Source organism: Uloborus diversus, chromosome 6 (assembly GCF_026930045.1).
Source record: "Uloborus diversus isolate 005 chromosome 6, Udiv.v.3.1, whole genome shotgun sequence".
In the NCBI taxonomy this organism is placed as follows: domain Eukaryota; kingdom Metazoa; phylum Arthropoda; class Arachnida; order Araneae; family Uloboridae; genus Uloborus; species Uloborus diversus.
The window spans coordinates 92,144,164-92,156,477 of record NC_072736.1 but is presented as its reverse complement, the minus strand read 5'-3'; the positions used below and the strand labels follow the sequence as shown (position 1 = coordinate 92,156,477).

Sequence of the window (12,314 nt, the reverse complement as noted above, 5' to 3'; positions counted from 1 at the left end):
CAAGTCTTACTGTTTCTAGCTCCATTTTCGTTCCAAGGCCGTATTTTCGTAATCTAGCCTCCAAATATCTCTAAATATACCACATTAAAAGTTTAAATCTGGAGATTGAAGGGGTATTTTCTAATTTTTAGGACAATTTTTGAGGCACTAGATGCAAACGTTGAAAACCGTGTGCTTCTTATCGTTATCTTGATAAAAAACAAAATTGTTTCCGATAACCAAATTTTTGGCTAAGAGTTTAAAATTGGTTTTTAAAATATTTAAATGAACAGCATGATTCATTATTACATCAAAAAATTCCAAACTACCAAGTCCTGATGCTGATATGCACCCTCACACAAGAACACCTCCTACGTCCTGATCAACTAATCCAACTAAGTTCTTAAGATTTAATTCCTCATTTTTTCTCCTATTAACAATTATGCAACAATTAAACCAAAAATGTTAAATTAATTTTCATTTGCAAGTATGACGTTATTCCAGAACGTTTTGAGCTTATTTATCATTTGTTTAACGGCGGAAACGTAAGCTTTCTGTTTTTCGCACGAACAAGAAAATTTTTGCGGGAAGAGGTCCCATTTAATCCAGGCTAATCAAAGAACTTGTTGAACAATTTTTGGTGAAAATTAAATGTAAAAAGTTTCATTTAACTCTGCAGAAGCTGTTACAGCACTCAAATGTGTATTTTTCATAATTTTTTTAACTGTAAATCTCCGATCACGCTTTGTCAACTTTGCCGGTTGACCTTTTCTTACCTTGTTTACGGTCCGATTCTTTTCTTTAAAGCATTTTATCTTGAACTTTACTATAGAATGGAATAAATTAACTAATTTAGAGGCATTTCAAACCAATTTACCACTACTGTGAGGAAAAAATTCAAATTTCGAACGGTGTTTGTAGTTTTTTACGAATACCAGCCATTTTAAAGTAATAATCACAATATTAAGGAATAAATAAACAAAAATGAAAGCCAAATGACTTTTAAGGGTCAATACAATGCAAAAATAATAATAAAACGACATGTGATAATTTCAATCATGAATTTATTCGAAAATATTTGAGTGTACGATGACTTTTGTGGAGCATTATTTTTCTGTCTCTTCGTTTTTTGACCCATTTCAAAAATAATATTCAGCAATATTTTGAAAAAATTACAGGGTTTTTTTTTAGATTATCATAGGAATGATGTGAAAAAACATTGAACTTCATATTCGAATTCAGTTTTGCGTTATTTTTGTTTTACTAAAAAATTTCAAAGTGTACGAACACTTTTGGGAGCCACTGTATAGTAGATATCTTGACGGGCGATTTTCTAGTTGTTATATAATTTCAAAATATCAATTTAAATCGTATCTAGATTTTTAATTTACAACCTTTCTTAGAGTTTTTTTAGAGCAAAATGTTTGCTAATTGAGTCTTCAAAACTTATAAATCTTTTACATTTGTCACCGAAATATGATTAGCTCTTTAGAGCAATATCTAATTTTGGTGCTGCCGTATTATCACAAATAGGGCAAAGATTTCCTCCTAAAGGATCGAAATCGGATGACTACCGCCAAATGTAGAAATTTAAAATTTTTATATTTCCATATTGTTAGTAAAACAACTAGGTTTAGAGTGTCAAATTTTGTTGTGATGATTCATTACTGTTAGTATCGGTCGTTTCCCCTACAGTTGTTGCTTAAATTGAAATTTTAAACTTAGAATGGAACATTTTTGCACAGAAGTAGTTTTAAATCAGCTTAATGAACAGAACTACGGATTTGATTTAGTTTATTTGTTTTCCTGATGAGGGGTAAAGACTATACATAAAAATACTATGTATATACAATGTGTTCGTGTTCGTAAGTGCATTCATTCATTTTCCTAAGTTCTAAAAGTAATACTTCCTCTTATCACCCTTAAATGACCCTGCATGCGAAACTTCTTAAATAGAAAATGTCCAAGAAAAATGTTTGATATCTTTGATGGCCTAAAAAATAGTATTTATAAACAAATTATCATTCAAATTTTGTTCAAAATTTTGAAAAAGAAATTTTATTGTTTAACTTAATTCATCGTAAATACCATAACTGATCCTTAGATATCTATTTTAGCAGTACATCACAAGAAAATAGTTATTAACGAGCAACGACAATTCCTATGTATTTTAGTTGTTTGAACAGCCTTAATAATGTTTTCCTAAGATTTACATGAAAATACTATAAAAAAAAAAGATGAAGATTAGAAGCATCATTCCATTTCTTATTGTTGAATGAATTCTAAAAATTTAAATGAATTAAAAAACATTTTGACCTTCTCTTTAATGAGCCTTGGCGATATTTTCGTCAATAGAAGCATTAAATGCAGTCCAAAATCCAATTCGAAAACAGTCAGGAGTGGGGAAATATGGAGCATTTATTTAGTTAGACAGTTGATAGTGTAGTTAAAATAAATATGAGCGTTTTTTTTTTGAAAGCAAGTATATTGCAAAACTTTAATTATCATACTTAAATTACATCATTACTCAATTAAGCTAATTATCATACTTATTAATTGTAGTTTTGATTGGAATAGTATTAATTTATACAATTAACAGTTAATGCTTGTGATTTAGCATGCTTCCATTTTTAAAGTTCGTGCAACCTTGCCCCCCCCCCCTCCTTAACAAAATCCTAGCTACGTGCCTGCAATAACTTCAGTGAGTACGGTCCTGTCGCAGTTCGTGATTGCGAAAAACTTAATTTGAATTAAAAATTTCAGAATTCAAATTATTATTATTATTATTATTATTATTATTATTATTATTATTATTATTATTATTATTATTATTATTATTATTATTATTATTATTATTTCTTCGTTCTTTTTAGCATCTACTTACTGTGCCGTTAAGTGCGTGAATATTGCAGAATCGGGCACCAAATTATATCGCTTAACTAGAGGGAAACGAAATAAAGAAAAACGTAAAATCTGGTTGCATTGAATCGGCAGAGATGACTTAACTTCTTTTATCTCTCTCTCTCCCCCCCCCCCTGGTGTGCATCCCTGTATAATTAAATTTCTTTTGTATATAATTTTAATATTTGTTTCAGTATTCAAACTCATGTTTTTTTTTTTTCCCAACGCATCGCAGTTTAAATATTGCATTCCCTGAGTTTGTACTTTTTTACAGTGAGTTCTTGTTCATTTCGTCTTTTATGATTATTTTAACAGGATATTTTTTAGCCATTTTTGATGTTTCATAAAGTATTTACTGTAACTTTTCCGTGTAAACATGCATTTATTAAATGGCCAGTTCCTTAATTATGTATTTACTTTTCATCAACAATATCGATAGATTTGGCCAAAATTTAAAATGTAAATTATTTAAGCTCAGTTAATATTTAAAACTTTATCATCGATGTTTCTATTTATCTGAGATCTGTAATCTGAATGCTTGTTTAGTGAATTCGAGAAAAATGCCAGTGAAACAAAAGCAACATTTTGAAACAAGCAACTATTACTTTTATGTTTAACAGAATTGTAAGTATGCATTAATGTGCAGTACAAAATCAATAACACGAGTAATTAATTCATCTCTTTTTATGTATTTCAAAATTTTTGTTTAAAATCTTAAGCTAATTTATTACTTTTATTCATCCTTACTATGATTTTGTGAGTTCATATGATAAATTTCGCCTTTTGTTCATTGACATTAAAGAAAGAAAACAATCAATTATTCACGGACGATATGTTATTGAGAGAGTTGATGCTTTAAAAAAATTGATAATAATCTAATATCTTACATTTTAATAATTTTGCAATATAAAACTTGAAACACTCATCGTATTTTGCTGTGTTATTTTTAATGAATGTGATACTTTGACAACATTTATTTTATTTCATTAAAATGCAGAAAATCTTACTTTGCATTTATTGCGTTACTCATTCCAAGTTTTATTTAAATCCAATTTGTGTAGTGAAACTTTAATGCTGAAGACGATTGTTTGTATTTTAAATAAATGATTAAATATAATTATAAGTTTTCAAAGCAGAATTCAATCCTTGAAATAAATAGCGATAGTTTGTTTTAATCCATGAGTTTTATGGATGAAAAGAAATCCGCTTTATTTTTAAATACTACATTTGTTTTCAATTCGAAATTTCATTTCAGTTTAATAATAAAAACTTATATTCTGTACAAACTGGAACTGCAAGTTTCATATTTATATCTTGGTTATGTTACTTTAAAATTCAAAGAATCAGTAGTTAAAACCCTTGTAACATACAGCCTAATTTTTGTGTCTGTACAATAAAAAATATCTATTTTTTTTGGTTAATAAAGTATATCTGCTGCGATTAATCAATGGATGATTAATTATTTATGCTATTCTGATAATCAATACAATCATAATATCTATTCTTTCAACATAAATTCCTATTTCCACGCTTTCGGGGACGAGAGTAAAATTTTTTTTTGCAAAAAGATCGAGAATTATTGTAAAACATCTTTGCACATTAAAATGCTTTGATATCAAAATTAGTTTCCTATCAAGTAAAGATTTAAAAAAGTTAATGTGCATTCAAATTTTTACTATCTCGAAGAATCTAAGAACATTTATTAACAAGGAGTTTTTAAGAAACCACTATTTCATATAGTAGCCATAGGAAGACAACCGGTGTTTGGCCCCAACATGGCCGACAACTCCCCGTGTCGCTACTTAGGAGAAAGATTCAAGGCTTTACTCCAGTCGAGTAAAAAAGTGGAGATACATTCGCTTCGTGGTGTGGACTAGAATTTTTATATGAAAATTACTCCCCGCCATTTTAAGCTGTGTATCGATCTTCCTCTTTAGTATTTCTTTCTTCAACTTCTTAAAGCAATTTAACTAAAAATATTTTCAAAAACTGCTGCAAAAAGCAAAAGGTTAAAAACAACAAAAAATTATAAAAAATTGCAAAAATTATTCCAAATCAGCGATTTTTTTTCTTTCTACTATTTTCTAAGTTTATCCTAAAACTCTTATGACTATGTAGTTGTTAATATTGTTCACCATGGCTATATTTAAATACAGTTCCAAAGTTATTCTATTGATTAAAAAGTTCTTTTGTTTCTTGTTTTAATCCCTATGACCCAAAATGTAATAATTTTGGATCTGGGTTTAGAGATCGGTTGTCTTCTTCTTTTTTTTTTCAATTTTAATCATATTAAGCTTTGTTAAAAGACCAGCAAATGAAATTTGTGTTTATTTTCATCAAAATCTTAACTTGGAGATGTTTAAAACAAACCAGTAAATAAAATCAGGGCCGTCCCAAGAGCGGACGGCTCCCGGAGCGAATATTATCTGACTCCCTTTCCCCACTCACTGAATGGTGGAAAAAGTCGAACATTTTTATATCAATTTTTATTACAAAATTAAGCATATGTAATCTGAAATCTTATTTGTTAGACTTTAAAAAAAAAAAAATAATAATAATAATGCTAAAAAGAATTTGAAATGTATGAAATGTAGTAAAAGCTCAGTTTATGACGCCCCTTCATACCTTGGCGCCCGTGATGATTGGCCCGCTCGCCCCCCCCCCTTCTCTTCGGTCGGCTCTGAATAAAATTTGTTTTATTTTCATCAAAACCTTAACTTGTAGATGTTTAGAACAAAAATATATGATTATTTTGAATGTGAGTTTTCAAATGTCACGAAAATCAATGCTGAACCGAATAAAGTTTAATTTAAAAAGGTTAGTCTGAAAATATTTGCAATGCAAATATTTTCAGACAAAAATTGTTGTCAATTGTTGTCAGTTCAAAATGTTGTTTTTCTCCTTTGGTTTAAAAACTTAAGATTTTTCTGCTGTTTTCCGAAGTAAAATCTACTGTTTGTGTTTCTTTCAAAAAAAAAAAAAAAAATGTAGTACTAGTATGTTGTGGCCATTACGAAACTTTCTTCTGTAGCTTTCTTATAATTCTGATCCCTTCCCATGCTTGACGAGGAAGCAATATTTCCAACAAAACAAAATTACACACGCCAAAACTTGAAGACCATCCCTATTCCCAATTTATCTCAAAAGCAAAGCAAAATATGAAAATTGAAAACTATTTTAAAAGCCTTGCTTAAAATAATTACAAACATTTATTTGTTAACAAACACAAGATGGCAACAGTTAAAAAGTTTAAATCATCGTGATTTTCTGGTCATTTTCCAGCAATTAAAATCACGCGAAATACGCAGACGACAGTCTATTACGATTTATCTTTCTTATTGTTGTAATTATAAAGCTATTTTTATTCACTCACACACACACACACAAAAAAAAAAAAAAAAAAAAAAAAAAAAATTTGAATTTTGACATCTTGAATTCAGATTATGTTTTTCGCAATCACGAGTATGTGTATGTAGGCGTGTGTGTTTGTGAGTGGGGGGTATGTGTGTTTGTGTGTGGGGGGTATGTGTGTTTGTGTGTAGGGAGTATGTGTATGTGTGTGTAGACATGTGTGTTTGTGTCTGTGTGCAGTCATGAATGTGTGGGTAGTTGTGTGTGTGTGTGTTTTTGTGTGTATGTGTAGGTGTCTGTATGTATGCATATGTGTATGTGTGTGTAGGTGTATGTGTGCGTGTGTGTGTAGTTGTGTATGTATGCGCATGTGTGTAGCACATGGATGCAACCTGTAGACGGCTTTCGCTATAGGATCAGCATCGTGAGGAGCCGGTCGACGGTGATGGTGCGGAGGGTGGTGGTGGGAAAATAAAATGATAGCACGCCAAAAACAGTCAAATGAAAGCAATAAGCAATCGTGATTGCTCAAAAAAAAAAAAAGTTTTTCGCAATCATGAGCTGCGAAGAACCCTAGTGACTGGAGTTATTGTGTCTAGAAAATGGCTACTGTCCCCCCAAGCATGCCCCTCTTCTTAGGTGGTTACGTGTGTTTAGTTGTGTATGTGTATGTTTGCGTGTGTGCGTAGACCTGTGTGAATGCATATTGGCGTGCATGTGTGCAAAGGCGCATGTGTGTAAGTGTGTTTGTGTATTAGCGTGCGTGTGTGTAGGACATGGACGCCACCGACCAGGAGAAGCGGCTACCGGGGACAGTGCTCAAGACCGGAGGAGTCGCGTCTTCAGAGGACGGTGGGGTTGAAAAAGGAACCAAACGCCAAGGATGGTCAAATGAAAACAATTAGCAATCGTGATTGCTCAAAAAAAAAAAAAAAAAAAAAAAAAAAATATCAAAACCCCATTGAGCGATTGGCTCCAAAACAGAACCAACGTCTGTTTAATGGATTCACATTTATTCCAAATTTCATCCAGAACGTAGCATTACTTCTTGAGATATGACACTCACAATGAAAAAAAAAAGGACGTTAGATTGTGCCACCCCGTTTTCAGCTGTTGACGCCAAAATAGAATCAGCTCTTATACCCTCTAAGAGCTACTTGTCGATAAATTTTTCTTTGAATACGTTCATTATTTCTTGAGATAAAGCAGTCATAATTGACGACAAAATACGTTCTACAGCTCAACCCCCGTTTGAGCAATTGACACCAAAATTTAATGAACACCTGCACCTGTTAGGGGCAACATATGGACCAAATTTTGTTTGATTCCGACAAGGGTAACAGCAGGCAGGCATAACTCAAGAAACGTCCCATTGCTCCACCTCCCATGGAGGAATTCGCGCCAAAAACCAAAGGGCACAAGTTCACATGGGGGCACATATGTGTACCAAATTTCGTTCCACTTCATGCGGTAGTTTTTGCTGTAGAGCGGTCACAAAAAACTGGTCACACACGTAAGTGACGCACGCACACACACACACACACACACACACACACAAACACAAACACACACACACACACACACACACACACACACACACAAACACACACAGACAGACATTTTCCAAAAATGGTCGAAATGGACTCAGCACGCCTCAAAACGTTCGAATCCGTCAAAATTCGAAATTCGAAAATTTGCATATATCAGATATAGAAGAAAGTAAACTAGTATGTTGTGGCTATCACGAAACTTTCTTCTATATCTTCCTTTATAATTCTGATCCTTCCCCATACTTGACGAGGAAGCAATATCCCCCCCCCAAAAAAAAACAAAATTACACATGCAAAAACTTGACGACTATCTCAATTTCCCAATTCGCAACTCCAATAAACTATAGCGGGCGCTGCAGCAACTGTCTAATGGCAAATGAAAAAGGTAAAACAAACAGATGCCGTAACTTATAACTTGCTTTGAAGCTTAATGAATGACAGTAATATTTCATCGTGTTTGTGGGAAACTTCCTTTTCTATTCCTCTGAAATTACATTACACCACAAACTCCTGAAGCCTGTACTTTTCTCCAAAGAAAACACGTGGAACGGAATGTTTTACCTTTTTCTTTATTATTGTTAATCACCGCAAGGTAGCGTATTCGAGCTCTGGAGTTGCGAATGTCTGAATTATCGCAAAATCACAGCAAAGAGCGAAAATTGAAAGTTAATTTAAAAGACTTCCTTGAATTAGTTACAAATATTTTATTTGTTAACAAACGTAATATGGCAACAGTTAAAAATTTTAAATCATTTTGAGATAATATTTCCGATCACATTTCCATACCTTGGAACCACCAGGATCAACAAACGGCTACCATTCTTGCCAATAGCAGCCAACGTCTCCCCTCGGGGAAATTCTCCATTAGCAGTTCACATCTGAGGATAAGGGGCGGAGTTCCCAGGCGCCTCGAACATGCATGTCATATTTCCGAGGCATTTCCATACATAGACTAATAAGAAAATAAGAACGAAAGAGTAATATTCTGGCCATTTGGACAATTCATACTTCATTTTCTTGATAAGAGAAAAAAATGAAGAACTTTTCTAGGAATTTCAAAAACTTAAATAATTTTCAAAGACTCTAGAACAGTTGAAATTATTTAAAGACTTTATCTGCACTTTTTCAAAGTTGATTGCACAGTCTTATAAAATGATTATAACTTTGTTAGACACACCCGTTTTAAGTTAAAAATAAATGTATAAACGAAATATTTTTCAAGTCAAACAATTTTTTTTTTCAATCACAAGTAGTGCAAAAAACGGAATAGAGTAGAGTAAGTGTTATTTCCCCCCCTGATGTTTAAGATATTAACAGTGTGCAGTAGAAGTATGATAAAAACAAGCAATAACAAAAGAACTTCCAAAATACTGAATTCGGTATTAAAAATAAACGAGAAGACATGGAACATATCAGTAACAAAAATTTATCTTGAAAAATATGCTACAAAAACGCAAGAATCATGATTTTTGCATTTTTTACTCTGAATGTATCAAGAAGCTGAATTTGGCACATCTTGGTAACCAGATACTAGTCTAAACTGAAACTAGGGGCCCGGCCCTTGGGGAGTCCCCAGCTCGCAATCGGTGCAGTGTAAGTTTTATAAGAGTTTTTGGGGGAGGAAGGAGGGCAGGGATGTGCAGGGGGATCAATATTTTCAAAATTAGGGGTAAAAATAGGGATAAACAATATAAAGGGGGCCCAACAAAGTCATTTGTAACGGGCCCCGAAATTTCTGTGCACGCCCCTGGAGGAGGGTAAGTCTACCAAACTGACAAGGGGCCTGCCTTGGCCCTGAATTGAATTTGGAAAGAGCAAGAAGTCCTAATTAAGGGTATAAACTTCAAGTATGCTTTGCAGCTAATGAGAACTAGAATTGCTTTTTCTGTATTTCTTCAAATTTTCACTCGTTTAATATTTACAAAATTAAGAATAAAAAAACTTTGTTATTTTCCTTTCCTGACATTAGAAAAAAAAAACCTTCTGTTTTACGGTACAAAACATTTCGGGTAGATAAGATTTGAACATTTCACTTCCGAGTTGTAAATATTTACAATTTATTACAATTAGAAAAAAAAAACACTTTGAATGAGGAATAAAAAGTTGAACAATATTTAGATACACTTTTCATTTTGCAGGGACTTCTTTAGTCTTTTTTGGTTTTAATCTCATTGTAAAAGTCCTCACAAGCTAATCCAGTATTAAAATACAAGTCAATGATACAAATGATACAGTAATTATCCTAAAAAATATCCACACTTAATTATTTTTAGAAATTTTTGATCATTTGTAATCCAATTTATCTTTTCCCGGGACGTGGAGTAAACAGGGGCCGGGACATCGGGATTTTGTTCAAAAACCGGGACTGTCCCGGTGAAACAGGGACGTCTGGGCGTTATAGTAATTACCGTTATAGTAAGTACAAACCATTTTTACGCAGGTGTGACATTTTTACGCACACATTGCAGTTGGGAATTTTTAACTTGGGCTTTTTTAAATTTTACATATTGGAATATAAGTAACCACCATGCATCATAACATAAAGTATCAACCTTCTGAAATTGTTTTCAGTTATGACAAAACAATGATTTGAATGTGTTGAGGGTGTGACTGTACGGTCAAACACCATGTAAAAATTAAAAAGAAAAGTTTGAAATTCCCGGAATAAAGTGTAAATTTATATGTAAACCTATCTCAGGCGTGAGGAAGGATTTAGCAAGTAATGCATTTTATTTTTTAGAAAAAAATCCGCGCCTCTTTGCATTTTTCCTTCTTAGAGAAAAGTTTTAAGAGGGGGGGGGGAATAGAGTATTTCAATATTTCAATGCTAGTAGGATGGAGTACAAAATATTTCAATAAACAGGCTTTGTCCAGAAATGTTTATGAAGAAGAACTGTACTGTAATTATTATGATCAGAGCTTCGCTACAAAACCAGTTACCGTTGACCAATCATGTTGGAATTGAGACTTGAGGTTTCTATGCCAACAGCAGAAATTTTCTTTGTATTTCATTTCACTCGATCTAATAATGTGAGAATTCCAATCTTGAGACCTCAGTAACACGGCTCTTTTGACATGCTAGCGCCATGATGAGTTTGAGTGGATACTAATACAAAATCGATCTTCTAGTTTCTGACGAAAGCAATGGTGTGGAGAAGTTTCTCTTAGTGAAAAGTCAAGAATTATTCAAAGAAAATAGTAAGTAATGGAAAATAGTAAATTTGACTGTTTTAAATATTTCACTTGGTTGAAAATGTAAAATTCTTTGAGAATTTACTTTTTAAAAAACTTTTACTGAAATTAGGAGCAGAAGTCATTATGAAGGAATTTAGTAGTTTCCTTCCCGTTGTCTGTCTCATACTTTGCTCAATACATTTGCTCAGATAAGACATTTTTACGAATATATTTGCACTTTATTCTTGGGTTTTCTAGCTCAGGTTGTTAATTTTTATATATTCAAATGTAAGAAACGTTTATGCAACGTAAGATGGAGTAACTTTGGGACGCTTTTCAAAGTTTTACCCAGCTCCTATTTTTATTTTCAATGTAAAAAAAGCTTAAAAAATTTACTACATGTTAGTTGAGTATTCCACTTACAAGATCTAGCAAAAGAATAACTCTAGTTGCTATGGCACTTCATATTTTTTGTTTCATCTGTCCCAATCTTACGTCATTGATTGCGGTAACACTGGAACATTGCATTATCCTTATCCTCATTAAAAACAATAGGACACATGACTTTGTACCAATGTTATCACACTACTCAGTGGCGGTGATTCGGGGAGGAGGGGGCAAGAAGGAACCAAAACTAAAAATTACATTTAAGCAGAAATGTCAAAATTTTCAGAAAACAATTATTTGCTTTACTTTGTTCATCTGTTTACGAAACATTAATTATCACAAGCAGTAACTTTTAGTTTATGTTATTCATTGTTTAGATATTAGTAAATTAGTTGTTTTATTTAAACTCGCCATGTTTGTTCAATGAAGTTATTACCGAGTGGTTGTGACATCTCAAAATACTTAAATAATATAAGTCGAATTCATGTCTAAATTTCTTCGAGGGAAGTTATTGTGTACATAATTCATCAAAATCTGAAGAAAAACGTGAGTTAAGTTGGTAGATTTACATCAATTTCCAATTATCTGCTCGCAAAACCAGCCCTAACAAAATTTTGTACTTTTTTCCTCTTTTTTAAAATTTTTTGCTGCCGCTGTAAGTTCCATGTGTTGTTTTTTTTTTTCATTTTCTTCATTTTTTTGCTCCCTCCACTTTTGAGCTCCCCTCTTCCACTACTATTATGTAGGTGCATTATCTTCATTAGAAACAACTAGGGAAATGAGTTTATATCAATCCGAGAATATTATACTTACCAAGTCTTAAGAACAATACATTCTACTTAATGGGTAAAACTCAAGATTACAGATATTATTTCAAACTAAGCTTTAAAATGTTACTAAACAAACATAAGGTAAAAAACCACCAGTAGTGGCCACTGCTTCAGATGTGGCCACTCCAAGTTTACTTTTGTA

The 12,314-nt window shown here is 32.5% G+C and overlaps 1 protein-coding gene across 1 annotated transcript in view; it reads right to left on the bottom strand.

Moving 5' to 3' along the window:
- The window catches only part of LOC129224069 (uncharacterized), a 118,234-nt gene that overhangs the window by 62,072 nt on the left and 43,848 nt on the right, over nucleotides 1–12,314 (bottom strand). The window contains exon 2 of the mRNA XM_054858471.1: nucleotides 8,568–8,733. The gene's annotated coding sequence lies outside the window, so the exon portion shown is untranslated. The remainder of the gene's footprint in view (nucleotides 1–8,567; nucleotides 8,734–12,314) is intronic.